Genomic DNA, 14,803 nt, shown 5'->3' with positions numbered 1-14,803 from the left:
ACGACATTTGAAAAGGCGGTTATAAATAAACGTATAGGGGTACCGGTAGTGTTAGGTTGGGGGTGTGAGGGTCTATAAGCTAGCGGGAGAGCGTGTAAATAGAGAGCTCTTAGTAAGAGGAAAGGAAGGGGGGCAGTGCTGCTATCATAGAACGTTTATAAGAACTGGATTGTGTTGAGGTCCCCCCATAGGAAATGCCTTACCTTCGGCCCTCGCGAAATCAGGCCAGAGCCTTCACCGTCACTTCCTAATACGGCTGCCGCCATATTTCAACCAACTGCCACCCCTCGACAGCGATTAGTTCGAGTCTGTCTGAGTCACGATTTTAAAGGCGGAGCTAGTGGGGCCACATGCTTTTACTGAGGTATCTGATTGGTCAGTTTGTAACTTGAATAACTGATGTTTAAGAAAAAATATCTTTAATAAAAATTAGGATTATAAAGAACATGCTAAGAAGAATGCATCAGAGCAAGAATTCATTTAATTTCTCAATGAAAGTCTATAAGGTTTGGCCTTTTTGCAACCCACAGGTACTTCCTATTTGGAATGTGCAAGGGGAGGGGTTGAGAAGTCTCTGCCGCTCTGCAGAAATTGTAATAAAAAAAAAATACAAGATTGTTTGATTTTGGCAAAAAATTGTTAAAAACATAATAGACCAAAATCTTATTGGAGGGGGTCTTTTCGGATATCTTACAGGCAATGCTTCAAATGAGAAAAGTAAATGGTTGATGCAAAACAAGCAGCAAAAATAACTGAGATGTCCAAATCCAAACAAAGAAAAACTAAAACAAAGTTGATCTTGCATGCTAGCTGATCAGAGTCTTGCATTGTGTGTGTATTTGTGTGAACCAGACACATCTGAGGAGATATTTAACATATGGTGACAGACACTGAAAAGAGACAGCCACTTCAGAGATTGCTTGGTCTTGCTAATGTCACTATTCTTAACCTGCTACTCCCAAGCCTTCTGTCTGTTAAGCTCATAATCCAATCGTTTTGTTTCGTAAAGTATTACCCTCTCAAGCAGCGGGACTTCCTTTAAGGCTGGACAGTCCTTATTGCAGAGTCGTTAGCGTAGGTGAAAGAGAAACAAAAAAGTAAAGCTTGAACACCTCACAATTTCTCAATTAACATTGTAAATATATTCTTTGTTAAGAACAGAGATTTCTGAACCATTACATCTGATATGTAAAACTGCTTCCTGTCTAGAACAGACAGATGTATATCCTACTCTAACATGGAGTAGCATTGAGCATTGTACTCAGCCTGCATGTATGCATTCCTAACTTCTCAGCCTAATCATTTGACTCTGTCTTGGTTTTGTTGTAAAATGACTGTTTTGTATTTTGTTGTCTTACAGTGTTTAATCAATTTCCTAACTCATTATGACTTTGTAATAACACAGGAATATGTGTTAAAAGTGTCTTCCGGGCATGCATAAAGCTCACACTAACAAGCTTTGGTTTAATAAGCCCAGTGAAGGAGGGAAAAAAAGATATATCATTAAAACAAGACCCTCCATACACTTATTTGTCATTACAAAGAGCTTGTTAGGCTAGAACGGACAAAAGTTCCAGAGTTGACTCAGATCCTGTTCTCTTGTGTCCTTTGACAGACCTTAAACCAACAGATGACACATGGCAGCGGATCAAGCTACAAATGCATACACTATCATGTCATCTGTGGGCACTGCTGACAACACAGGACCCATCTGCAGCGCCTGAAGTGGCGACAACCCGCTGCCGGTTCAGCACATGAACTGTAGCCAAGTTAGAAAAGGCTAACGCAAACACTAACAAGCTTTGATTTAGATAGGTTTCTGGACAGGCAAATGTTGTACAGTATAAACACAGCACTTTTATACTAGAATTGTCCAATGGACTTGGTTCAGAGCTGATCATTTTATTTTTTTTGGCTTGTATTATACTCGGTTAGCTTCACACACAATGACTTCAAGAACAAATCAAGGACTGAAATGGTCAAAACTGCTCAAAATATGCTGCTGTTCCAACAGAAGGGTAGAAGCAAACAGAAGAAGCACAAAGAGGAGAACTAGTTCAGGTAGTCCTCTCACTCATGTCTTAATTAGTAAGACCTTTAATCGCATTAATCAAATTTTTAATCTAATAACTATTGTTATGTTCTCAAATATTAAACAAGTGTCCAACTGTTTAATGTGAGGAATATTTTTATTTTATTTCAGATAAAAATCTGTCTTACATTGCTTTTAGTGTTCCTGTAAGCAGTGCACGACTGTCGCTGCTTTGACATCATTAATGTGCAAATTTGTAGTTTTTAACAGAATAAATCAGAAACAATGGTATAACACCATAACAATTATCTTTTATGTAAGTGATAATGCTCAACAAGGTGTTCGTTATCATAAATGAATTGGGTATTGGCTGTGTGTTTAATTAAAGCACTCTGGACCAAATTATTATTATTTTTTTTGTTTGTTTGATTTGTAATTGTTCAAGATTGAAAATAAAACCCCTTCGTGGAGTAAAGGTATGGAAGTTTGTTGTAATTTGGAAAATTCATAAAGCAACTTTTAATGTAGTATTTTGATATTTTACTGAACCACAATGTCTCAAATGTAAATGAAAATACCTCAAAATGAGACTTTTCACAGCAATTTATTGGAGTAGATTAAAAATAGATTGATTAATAAATTAAAGGTCATGATTATCGCACATAATAATAGTAAGATCAAAGCCCTTGTCTTAATAATTCCCTTCTAACTAAAACCTATTAATCTATCATATTTCTGTAATTTTCCTTATTTTTAAGATTTGTATTATTTTTAGCTTGGTATTTGTAATTCATGCATTTCACTTCATTTATTCCCCCAAGTTTGCTTCTACTCATTGATCCACAGCAAGTCCTTTAGCATTTACACTGAACTGAACCATACCAGAGTACATTTAAAAGAAATAAGTATCTCGTTGTCAGGAGAACCATAGTTCTCTTGTTCTATCTACACTAGATTACACATCTGCCAAATAAAGCAAACTACGTGAGCAAAGCAAACCCTGGTGCAATGTCTCCATAATCTTCATTTTTTCTAAATTTCTTCCATGGTTTAACGTCACCACCCATTAAAAATGCACAAATGAGAGAAACAAGCACTACTCTGTGACAGGAGTTTGGCTAACTGCTTTCTGCTGATGAATGAAAACTGAACACACCTGTGCCTCTGCTTCCCTAGACTGCAGCAGAACCAGAAAAGAACCCGAGCTCACGGTTCACTCTGAAGACGCTATCGGTATGAATCAAACATTGATATGTTCTGTTACAGGCTGTCAAAGTCAAGATAAATGACAAATCATTTGTTTTTGTTTATTCGTTTTTTTTACAAAAAAAAAAGATTTTTATTTTTATTTGTCCAATGTAAAATACAACAAATGTTCTGAATTGGATCTAAAATGTGCTGAATAGTTCCATGTCTTTAATTAAATACAGTAAAAATATCATTGGATTTGCCTAAATAGAGAGTATGTTTAAGTTCATGTACAGTATTTTTACAAGACATACTTTTGGCACCATTTTGATGTGGAGTTATGACTTATAACTGAAGAAATACATGAGAAAAAATGAGAAATATTATAGGGTGTGTACTTTTGATAAGGCATACTTGTTTCCCTTGATTATTCTATAAATATATATTTTTGTACCACATAATGTTAAATACATTTGATCAAAAAAAATGACAAAAAAAGGCTAAAAACATAACTTAAAAAATCATGAATCCTTTAAACATTGGATAAAGTAGTCATACTATGAGAGACAAGACCAAAATTGTGAATGCTCATGTCACAGTGACATGAGGATGGTAAAGAACACAGCCTTCATCAGGCATTGTTCATGACATGGCAGGCAGCAGACATGAGCAGTTGATCTGAATGCCATCTGGCATCAACATATGCTGAAACATGATTTGTAACATCGGAATCCGTTTACCATAACCGTTGCAGATGGCTTTCCCAGTTAACCGAAGAATCTCCCAGATATTTGTTTGTTCATTAAGTGTCAGTGAAGCCTGGCAGCTCTGCACCCTCACTGCAGTGGTACAAACAGATTCCAACAAGAGACCAATGCTGCTGCGCAGTGGGAGAATGACAGCAGAGGTTAAAGCAGTTCTGCAGCAGCGGAAAAGCAGACTAGAGATGGGAGTAAAGAAAACAGACCTGGTAGAATCACAGTTACTCACACAAACTAAAAGAAAAACACCCTGTTAGAAAATTTGGATCTTGAAAAGTAGCCAAAAATTGAAGCAGAATACTAATAACTACATTGTGGAGGGAGTTGGTTCAAAGTACAGTGTAGTAGTTTTAGAAGAGGTGATAGTTTATAGCTGCAATAACTTCTTGAATCGTTGATAGAAAAGTACTCATGTGCATAAAACCCACAAAGGATTTTTTATGGATAATAATTTACTAACATTTAAATAAAATGTTCAACCCACAATTAAAAAAAAAAATGAGAAAATTTGAAAAGTATTACTTATATAGTGTTGATATTATCCACCAGAACCAATTTGGGACTGGAAAGATGTCTAAAACGAACCACTTCTTTAGCAGATGTGGTTCTCCTCTCTAGAAGTATGTGATACCACAGTGTCAAAATACAGAAGTACTAACAACAATCTAAACAATCTTTGTAGTCCATCTATTTAAAGGGTTCTGAGTAGAGATGTATCAGTAGGGATGGGCGATATATTGGTGTCAGTACTGATATTGGCTCATATTTGCATAATTGAATTTTATCGGATCAATAACAAAAAAAAAAAGAAAAAAGAAAAAAAGAAAGAAATTAACCAATATTGTTCTGACTGTTTTAAGATACACTTTATTTTTGACATGGATACTTGTTTCTAAAAGATCATTGGAACTGAGAAGACTTTGGTTACAGTCATAGTAAGTAATTATTCTGACTGTTTTCATGCATATTTTATATTTGATACGGACATGTGTTTTTCTTAATAGATCCCTGGCAATGAGAAGCTGATGATTTACCACTATGTTTAATAGTAAGTAAATGGTCTGAATGTTGTTAGATATATTTTCAAAGTGATACTTCTTTCTATAAGATCCCTTGCTGTATGTTAAAGAGGTCAAGTATAATGTCACTGTATAGTAAAAGCTATGGATTTCTTATAAAGGAACAACAAGGAAATCTAAATTTTGTGTTATTGTACACACTTAAATATCGGTATCGGCAAATATCAGCCAGAAAAATGATATTGGCCCATCCCAAGATATCAGATTGTTTTTTTACATCTGAAAGCTTGGTTTCAAACCCATGTTGACTGATACCAATATTTAAAAACTATAATTTGTTAAAGCTATGTACAATTAGGTGAAAACACCAAAAACCTGGGAAAAACATTAGCTCAATAAAAAAATCAAAATAAACAACATTTAATCCAAACAGAAGTTAATTTTAGTGAAAAATAAAAATCATTAAAATAAATTCATAATCCATTAAGCCCTATGAACCTTTTGCTTTTTTTAATGCACCTCATCTTTTCACTCTCGTGCAATCATATTTTCCAAGTGGTCAATTCCAGTCCGTGTTTTGTTTCTTGGTAACTGCTGTAAAAGGCAATTGTACAAAATTGAAGCAGATGGGTAAATAAGTGGTCTTTGGGGTGGTTAGATTGATGCTCAGTGTATTTTCTCGAATAATTATACTATCATTTTCATGTAGGAGGAGAACGATGCATCCGTGTTACTTCCGTTCCCTCAAAAAATATCAGTTTCAAAGGCTATAAGAATGTATGAAGGAAACCTTATGGTGGGTAAAATTGTGACGAGGTGTTTTTGGTGGTTTCATGGTATCTTTATAGTACAAACAGGCGGACTGACAGGTGGTCACAACAAGGCCAATCAGTAAAATACTTGGTCTTTCAGACTTTAAGGCGCTGTTAAAATCTTTTAATTTCTTAAAAAATTCAGAGTCCAATAATTCAGTGCACCTTATGTATTATTTTTGCTTGTTAACCTTGAATCAATTCTGTTATAAACAGCACCCCAAGATATTTCAAAGTGTGCCATGGTTGACCTCTGATCAATAGGTTGAAGTTTTGACTCATACATTGCCTCCACAGTGGGCTGCACGGCGGCGCAGTTGTTAGCGCTCTTGCCCCACAGCAAGAAGGCCCCGGTTCAATTCCCGGCTGGGGAATTTGGAACAGAAACACCAACTGGGGACCTTTTTGTGTGGAGTTTGCATGTTCTCCCCGTGCATGCGTGGGTTTTCACCGGGGACTTCGGCTTCCTCCCACCGTCCAAAAACATGCATCATAGGTTAATTGGTGACTCAAAATTGCCCCTAGGTATGAATGTGAGAGTGTATGTGTGTGATTGTGACCCTGCGACAGACTGGCAACCTGTCCAGGGTGAACCCCGCCTTTGCCCATCGGTAGCCGGGTTGGGCTCTGGCAGCGCCACGACCCCGAAAGGGACAAAGCGGTCAAAAAAATGAATGAACTGCCTCCACAGTATGCTTCCAGGTTGATGCATTGTGTGTTAATGTGTATGTGCATGGATGAATGGGATGGTTAAGTGATTTGGATCCTATCATGGTCTAAAAGCAAAGTACAAGTACACAGCATTTTACCTTCTTTTTTTGTAAACTACAAAGACGTACCGCTTGATGGATTCTCAGAGCACTGAAGCTTCGTTAGTCAGAGTGATATGGTTTTGACTCTTAAGGTGCCTTTACACCAAACGCGAATTGCGTGCGAAATTCGCGTGGCCTGCCCCTCTTTTGCTGCGCAGTGAATTCGCTGCTCGCCGCCTATCAAAAAATGTGCTTATTGGCTAAACACACCTGATCAAGGTAATCAGCAGCAGATAATGCAGAATTTCTGGAAAACCAGCAGGAGACTGGCCCTCGAGGCCTGGAGTTTGACACCCTGGCATAAACGGTCGAAGAGTTACGGTATGTCAAAGAGCGTACTATTTAGATGTCACTAGCAACATTTCCAGTGTTAAAGAGTTAATATGCCCAATAATCGTGTCCGCCTTATAGTCCAAAAATAGTGCATCACCTCTCTTTATGTACAGGTAAAATCTTCAAACTTACAGCATCCATCCATATATTCTCAATGTTCAGATAAATTACTTTAAAAAACTGTTTTTGGTGTATTTTACTTTAGCTCCTGTGCACAAATGGATACCTCCTGGACTAAGAAAAAAATGATAAGAAAAATCCATGTGCTGAAATTGCCACGTCAACATTTGGACTTTTAAAGATGAAGATGCCGTGGCAGGACTTTGATTTTTGTGAAAAAAAAACAAAGCTTACAAAACTCAATAGACTTTAGAAATCATTTTAAGCAAGAGTAGGTTTTAGTTTCTTAAACAATACAAGGAACTGTTAACATCACAAGGAAAATGATTACCTCAGGTTACTCAACCACATGACTGTAGATAATGGAATTCAAGAACATTTGACTTTCTGGCAAGTATCTGAGTCACCGCTCTAAATAATTTAAATTCTCTCTGCTTTTAGAGAATAATTCCCAGCTCTCCTCAAGGGAGATTCATAAACACAAGTTGCTTCTCTCCTTTCTATTCTACTTGTTTCATTCTTATAACATATAAAACTATCTGTTATAATTCTCAACCTGCTTTACCAATTCACGATAAAAAAGAAATCGCTGCCACATGAAATCTGGTTTAGCAAATTTATAACTAATCCTTTCTTGTAGGACAAATTATCATTTACTCTTAGGCGAACTTGTAAATCATCAGATCATGTATAAATATTGCATGTACAATGACATTATCACTTGTGGGTACATGTGACATTAACACGTGTCAATGCCAGCATTTCTTATAGATTATTTCAGGTGGATTCCCTTGACCAAACCTCAGTTTTGCCTGCCACCAATGTAAGAAATGATTTAAAATATTGCCTGAACCATAAAGCTAAAAAAATTATAAGAAAATAAATGGAAAAAAAATACTGACATTTACAAGATATATTGAGACTCTGAAGAAAAAAACGCTGTATAAAAGGGAGACAAATGGTACCAATTCTTGCTATTCAAAGGAATGACAACAGGGGAAAGACTGTCATAGACAGTACAAAAGAAAAATGCCAGATTCCACAATGAGTCTGTCAAAAATGATCTTTGGAAGGATTTATCAAAATTCCTTCATTGGATCTGACAATTTTGACATTTTTACAAGCAACTCAAATAATAAGTTTGACTTCCTGAGTTATAAATTATAAAACGTCAACAAAAGGGTTGCAGATTGAGTCAGATATTCTCAACAACTGATAGTAATGAGCTGAATGTTCAGCCAGTGACCAGAATCCCACATTTTTGCGCTTGACCAGCTGATGACAGACGGATCAGTCACTGAGAAATCAGATGCTATCCGGCAAGTAAATGCATCATGCATGCAGCTGAGAGCAGATTTCTTTCCCCGCCAGACAGTAAATCTATTATAGCACAACAGGCACAACATTGCGTGCTGTCACAGGAAAGAAGGCATTAGTTGTGAAACGTCCTAAATCTGTTTCATAAATGCAAACACTAAAGGGGCAAGCAAAAACTTATTTAAATTATTTTTATTTGGGCAAGAGTAATGTTGCATTTGCAACACTTATCTGTGAAATTACCTCCATGGTTGATCCTTTAAAGATCCAGTCTGATAAAAATGTTATTTTTGGTCTTTTCAACATGTTCTTTTCTGATGATATTTAAAGAATATTACAATTCAAATTGCATTTCTGAGTATTTCTTTATTCAAATCAGTGTAAATCAGGAGCAGACAAAAAATGTTAATTGAAAAAGCTGGTAGATGTGACGTAGAACACACAACAGCAAACCACAAGTTTTCTGCTCCACTCCATTTTGATTAATCTACTTGTAGACGACTAAATCCATGTATGGTTTAGTTTTCCTCATCTGAGTTGGCATCTGGCTCAAAACTGTACCGCTGGATACGGCTCCAATACTGCTTGTATGTTTTGTTGGACCACTATTGATAGGTTTGAGGGCTGTAAGCTAAAATAGATCAAAAGGACGATCAGAGTGGGACTTTTAAAATATTGAACCATGAAGGGAAGATATCTATGTTTTGCTGGACAGGCCATCACCTGTGCCTTTAGAGTTAAAGTTCCACTAAAGTATTCAAAATCCAGAATGTTTTGATCTATTGATGGAAACATTTGTCCCTGGTTTGTGCAGGAAGAAGCAGTTGAAGTTGAACACTCTCCTTTGTAAAAGCTGATGATTACAGCGAGTTGTATTCTCGTGTAAATCTGGGCTTCCTACAAAGGCAATCTGTATCTCTTGAGATTGGAACAAAAAACTTCCGTACTGCAGCAGTGTGATCGGTCGGCCACAGCGATTCATACAGACTGTTGAACATACAATTCCAGGGAGAGATCGATACTGTTGTGTCAGAGAAAAACAGCACTGCTTTGGGCCACAATAAAAGCCACGAGCAATCTGAGGATCGTCAAGAGACTGAGCTAAGACATTTATAGAAGCTCCTGTGGACCAATCGGACAAACTTCATTAAAGAATCCCAGAGTCTTTCATCTGTCCTTCTCTTTTGAGTTTATGGGAAAGTGGTAGGAAGGTGTGCTGTATGCAGAGCACACGTTCTGCTCACCGGTGGCTGTGCCCTCTGCGTGCTGTTGACTGTGGCAGTGATTACAGCAATAAGGATGACAGTGATGGTGATGAGTATTAGCAGGCTAGTTGGGAGGATATCTCCCGTGGATGAGTTCAAACGACAGTGCTGTGCTAGTCTAGACACACCAGCCCACTGACATCATGTCACATTGAAAACAGATTATCCTCTCTTCCCCCTTTTCTGTTTTCCACTGCATTGACGGCCTCCTGTCACAGTGAGCGAAGCGTTCACAGGTGACAGCCCTTCTGACTTTGTCCTCCCCCATCACGGTCACTGTCTCTCTTTTGTCCTTCTCCCTTCAGTTACCACCCTTTCCTCTGAGCATTTTGCCTGTCTTTGGAATATTTCAGCACTCTCCTTCACCTGCATCCTCTACCTCGGAATCTGCCTCCCTCTCTTTCCTATACGTGTTCTGCTCCCCCATGGGGTAATTGCTTGGAGCCGGGCTTCCATTTTTATGACTATAATCGAGGCCAGTGTGCCTCTAGATTTCTCCGTCCCTGTGTCACAGCAGCAATGGCTGGGAGAGGAAAAAAAAGAGGAAGATGGGTCAAAATTTACAGCAGCTCTTATTTTACTTATATTTATGAACCAAACGGAGGAAAAACTTTAAACAAAGTGGACTTTGGTTTCATTAAAATGGGATAAAGGTTTGGATAGGTACCACAAAGACGGTAATATGTCAGCCAGCTCATCAAGCATTTAACAGGAACAGCACCCAGTGGAAGGTCAGGTCTACCTATCTCATTTAACCCGTTGATGCACAACATATCCACACCCCCTATAATTCGCAACATGGATCAAAAATGACCCCATTTATTTTCTGTTATGTCATGATGGCTGAGGATTTTTTTTTTATCTTTTGAAATATATATTTAAAATTGTTGAACATTCCAAGTTTTCTTTACATATCTTGTTTTGTATTAACACAGATTATAATTTATAATTTTTCCTTTCATACTTTATGAACAAAAATAGTTTTTATATTGATACATCAAATTTACATACATGACTCAGTCATTCAAGCGTGATTTTAAGAGAAAATAGCTTCAAAAATGTTCAGAATATAAGAAGAGGAAATGCATAGATGCATATTGTGAATAATAAAAAAAAAATAAGTGGGAAATTCTACTACAGCTACTCCAAAATATTCCATTCCTGAATTAATATTGCTTATTATAAAGAAGTACTAGCAGGAGGGAGAAACTCTACCAACTCTCAAGTCAAAATGTCTAACTTTATCATCTGAAAAAAAAAACTTTATTTACTGCTTCAATTCAATCTGGTTAGTTAAATTTATTATAGTGTCAGTTGCATTAAGAGATTTTATCAAAGTTGCACATGTAAAGAGGTGTGTTCTTTTGATTGGGAGGTGGGTTGACCAATCGGTGACGGTTTGGCCTCATCTGGAGGTAAGGCATTTTCTACGGGTGATGTCAACCCTCGCTTTGTCCAGTGATTAATATATATGTCTATGGGGTGAACCCATCAGAGCTTCAAATTTTACTTTATCCTGCCCATCTGCTGTTTTAGTTGACCAAGTAGACTATGACCAATCGGCCTTCCAAGCCTCTGTCAGGTCAGAGACCATCAGTCCAATTCATATCTGTATATAATGGCCAACTTTTCTAAAGACAGCTTACTGTAACATCACAAGGAGAATGCCTTATAAGGAATTTATGGCTTTGCCACAATTTAATAGCTTGCCTAACACTATTAAGTATCTGCATAGCAATCGCTAGAGTTATATGTGCTTCCTGCAAGGAGCTTACACCATAGGGTGAAGTCCTCATAACTGTAATGCTGGGTCACCACAGGTTGCAGAAACTAATTAGTCTGCTTGTTAATGAAACATTTAATTCACATTTTTTGTGACAGATGTTTTTATAACATAACCATTGTCTCATCACTACAATAGTCAATAATAATACCATTATAATAAATGTCATATACCTGTATTTGTGCACAAATTACATAGTTCTAAATTTTAAGGCTAAAAGGAAAAACCCAAAATAACCTCAGAATACAATGAAAATAAATGTCTAAAGTAGGGAAAAAAAGAGAAATTGTTGTGTAATAGCTGTTCAAAAACTCATTTGGCCAGATAATTTTTCTGAAAAAAAAAAGTTTTATATGTATGTGGGCGACAAAACCCAAGTGCCAGCTGGAAAAAACAAATTTAGTTTTATTTTAATACTGAACGCAACATTTTTAATTAGAAAAACAAACTGTTGTTCATTGTAGTCCAGTACTGTGTATATTCAACAAAACTGTCATAACTCTGACAGGTGATATCACGCCTATATTAAAAAAAATAACTAAACAAATGGGCTTTATAGCAAATACAGGAGTTTTATTGTTCATAAAGACAAAACTTGTTAGGATGGAACAGTCTTTGTCAGCAGCTATCATCACTCTTATTTTCTGCCTGTTGATGCTTAAAGGCTGACCGACTAAAAATAGGTACGACGTTGGGCAACTGAGGACGTGTGTGAACATTAAGATGCGCCTTTTGTGGACGATATCAGAGCTGTCACTGCTAAAGGGCTCTCCATTCCAGCAGCTGCTTTTCTCCAGGGTGAAGCTTTTGAAAGAATAGATTAGGTCAGCCATCACGGAGATGCTCTCTAACGCCTGACCTCTGCAATGATGCACGCACTAAAGATGTCAAACCCTCTTGCTAAATACCAAATAAGGAATCCTGCATGCTTCTTTTAAAACCAAACCAGACGTGTTCTTGAAGGCTGCTGTACATGGTGCACACTGACTGAAGTCTATAAAATCCAATTTCACATTTTGTGCTTCTTTTAGATTTTCTCATAAAATAAAGAATTTCTTCTAAAAAGAGGAAAACTAAAATCAAGTCCACACAATTTTATTTAACATTTTTAACACTTTGCTTTGAATTACTTATTATATATTTCCTCATATAAATCACAATAGTATTGTCTGCATTTAGTAATTATAAATACAAAAAAAGTGGGTATGGATGAGGGACATCCCTGAAAGGAACTGTTGTGTCCGAGATGATACCAATTTACAGATTGAATTGTTAATAATCAAATGTATTAACTCTTGAACTCTGAATCTGATAAGCTCTCTTGATCTTATAATAAACGGCAAGACATGAAAAGTTTAAAATTGGCAACTTTAAGTGGAACCTTTCAAGAAAAATGCTCCATAAATAGGCATTTTAAGCCATATCAATCCCAAAAATGAGCAAAATTTACAATGACTATACCAGTGTGATCACCTTACTATAAAATGGCAAAACAGATGGGCTAAGTTGCTAAAATAGTCTGTAATATTTAGTGTTTAGCAAGAAGCATCGCACATTTACATTAAATTATCTCAATGTATTTTCAATTTCAAGAGATAATAACTAAAGAAGACTCCAGAATGGAAAAAAATAGATTTAAGAAAAAAATATATATATATAATGATAAAGCCATGCACGTTAAAAATCCTCTGCACATAATTTATGAAGTATCAAAACAAAACATAAAAGCTCAAAAGCTTTCATCATCTCTAGGAAAGCAATATTGGACAAGCTATACTGGTGGGAAACAAGTGCATGACTGATGAATCCAGACACGTATCCCTGAAATGGCTCAGTCTCCCACTACTTTAATCAAATTTAGAATAAAACCATCAGAAATAAGTGAGCTTGATTATCCAAGAAAACCTCCTGTGGTTGATGTAAGCGCTGATAAAACGTTAATCCACCAAACAGAAAAAGATAAATGCTTAACGTTCTCTAAAGTCTGTGCATGGGATAAATGCCAGCATTTAAACATTAAATCAAGGAAGATTTAATGCTAAAGAAGAAACCCTAGTGCATTAGATGCAATTACAGAAAAACAGTTTAAAGGCAGAACTTAAATATGCAGAAAAGGAGAGGGGTCATGTCTTCAAGCAAGGAAAAACACTGGGAGAATAAAACCAGAGAAAAAGTTAGTGGCTATGTCCTTGTTTGGGCATCTGGGCAACTCTGTGTGGCTGTAACTACAACAGTGACTGTCACTGAAGTTTGGAGAGAGAAAGACGGATAAGCTAAGTAAGTCACTGACTAAGAAAGGAGAAAAAAAATGCACAAACTGAAATCAAAACTGAGCTACAGATTAACACTCACCATGCGAGCAGCCGCCCCAAGCCCCAGCCTTCAGCACGAGCATGGATACAACACAGCACAGCCGACTAGTATGTTTACACCAACAACACGATCCCTGGAAGCTCTGGCTTTCAACAATCACAGGAAAACCTTACACAAACCACAGGGCGGAAAAAAGCACTCACTCTGACTTCCTATGAATTTTTACTCTTACTTGCCCTTTTCTTAGCCTGTCTTACCTAAAGTACCGAAAAGCAGAAGAAATGTCAATTTAACAGACGGAACATTAGCTTAAGTACCTTATACAAATGCTTCCTAACAGTCGTTTTGTTAAAAAAATCAAAAGCTCAAGCAAAATACTTGCTTTTCCGGCTTGCCTGCACGGATTTCTGCCCTGGCTGGATGGGCCACAAAGGAAAACTTCAATGACGAAGGTGAGATAAGACAGGTACTTCCCTCTATGTCCCTCCCCCAAGGAAACACCTTCAAGCAGCAAATCTAAGAGGAATCTACCAACTCAGTTAAAATAAACACCAGATAACTTGTTGCAAAAACAATGTTTATCCAAAAAGCTGATCTGTAGTGAAATATATATATATGCTGGAACATACAAAAGAATTACAATGTTCTGCCTCGTGCTGGCTTTCCAAGGAAATAAAGGATTGCAATGAAGCTAGAATGCAAAAGAAAATTTGTATGTGTGTGTGCGAGCAAAAAAGAAAGTGACCAAAGGGGTGCAGATGAATCACAAAGGCAGGATTAGGTGAGTCAGAGTTCATCTCCCTCCTCAAGCTTTGAAACTTCTGCTACTGCTGATGTTTCTGGTTTGGCTGAGCCAGATTGTGACCACAGGCAGTTGTCAACCAGGATATCAAATTCACCTCATGATCATAACAATTTCTTATGATTCTTCATGAATGTATGAGTTGGTAAGCTATGCATTTGCCTGACAGCTGCATAATTTTCTTGTTGCATAATTGTAGCCATAACAATAGCTTCTAAATCTAAGTGAACTGGAATGAACTAAGCT

General features: G+C 37.0%; 1 protein-coding gene across 4 annotated transcripts in view; it reads right to left on the bottom strand.

The window, feature by feature from the left end:
• LOC112155429 (plakophilin-4) overlaps positions 1-14,803 on the bottom strand; it is an 88,003-nt gene that overhangs the window by 52,677 nt on the left and 20,523 nt on the right. The gene's annotated exons all lie outside the window — the stretch shown is intronic.

The sequence above is a fragment of the Oryzias melastigma genome, linkage group LG21 (genome assembly GCF_002922805.2).
Source record: "Oryzias melastigma strain HK-1 linkage group LG21, ASM292280v2, whole genome shotgun sequence".
NCBI lineage: Eukaryota > Metazoa > Chordata > Actinopteri > Beloniformes > Adrianichthyidae > Oryzias > Oryzias melastigma.
This window is presented reverse-complemented; position numbering and strand designations above follow the sequence as displayed.